Consider the following 1176-nt stretch of genomic DNA (forward strand, 5'->3'; position numbering starts at 1 on the left):
TGCCCGCATCAGCCCCTGGCCCTTTTCTCATTTTTTTTCTTAAAGGGATGGAGCTTGCCCAGGCAGGGCAACCATGGGGGGGCTGGGGAAGTGGGGGGCAGGTCAGGCGGGCTCATGCAGGTCCCCCCCCATGCAGCATGGTCCAGTGGGGGGCAGCACAGATCATCCCCTGCCCAGCAGCACCTGGTGAGCACCAGGGCTTTTTTTTAACTAGTGCCCAGAGCTGGGTGGTGGGGCAGCCATTGCCAGGGTGGGATGGACCTGGCTAAATCAGATTCAGCCGAATCAAATCACTATCACCCAAATGGGTCAAATCCAAACCCAAATCAAATACTAGCTGCTTTGCACAGGCCTACTAAGCAGCTCTTCAGGGTTTCCACACATGAAATATATTGCAGAACACTTACCTTGTAGTGTGTATGACTAGGGAGCTCGCTCTGAGGTTTCACTAACACATAAAGGGACCTCCCCCTAGACTATAAAAATCAAACTAGTTGGTAACAAAATAAAGCAAGCCTGTGTGCTGGAGAGCAGTCATCATTGTACTGGAGGGGGGCACTGATCAGTAACTAGCAAAGAGCATGATAGAACCTGCAGCCCAGCTCTGGGGCTAGCAAACACTTGTGCTGTAGCTCCAAGAGCACCTGAAAGCTTATGGCTGCATTTGTAAACACTGCCTGTTGTATGTTACCACTGTGGAACAAATTCTTCACTCCATCCCAATTCTTTTTTATCATAGACCTCACCTGAGCCATAGTAGGATGTTTAAGAATTGCTCTTCTGTTAAGTTTGCTATGGGCAAAACTGCTATCACTGCAGCAAACCCATTTCAGCTCTGCACTGAAGTCCATGTAGGATGCTCACAGCAAGTCTAGTAACAAAACCTATCTGCTTACACTTGCTTTATATGTACTTCATATTAGAATGCCTTAGTCTGCTGGTTTATTTGTCAATCAGTATTTTAATATTGATGTTTATTTTTAAAAATATAAATAAAATCTAAAGTTAAATATTTAAGTAGCATTACCATGAGTAGTCCCCTCTCCTTGTCTACACATTTGTTTTCCTCTAAGGTTACTAAGCACTGACTGAAGCATTTCAGCTTCTGGGAAGTTCAATTGAGGAAGGCAGTTTGATGAGTGTCCTGGTCCATATTGTACAAAAGAGTCTCTTCTG

Source organism: Gavialis gangeticus, unplaced genomic scaffold (genome assembly GCF_001723915.1).
Source record: "Gavialis gangeticus isolate Ggan-Ray unplaced genomic scaffold, GavGan_comp1, whole genome shotgun sequence".
In the NCBI taxonomy this organism is placed as follows: domain Eukaryota; kingdom Metazoa; phylum Chordata; order Crocodylia; family Gavialidae; genus Gavialis; species Gavialis gangeticus.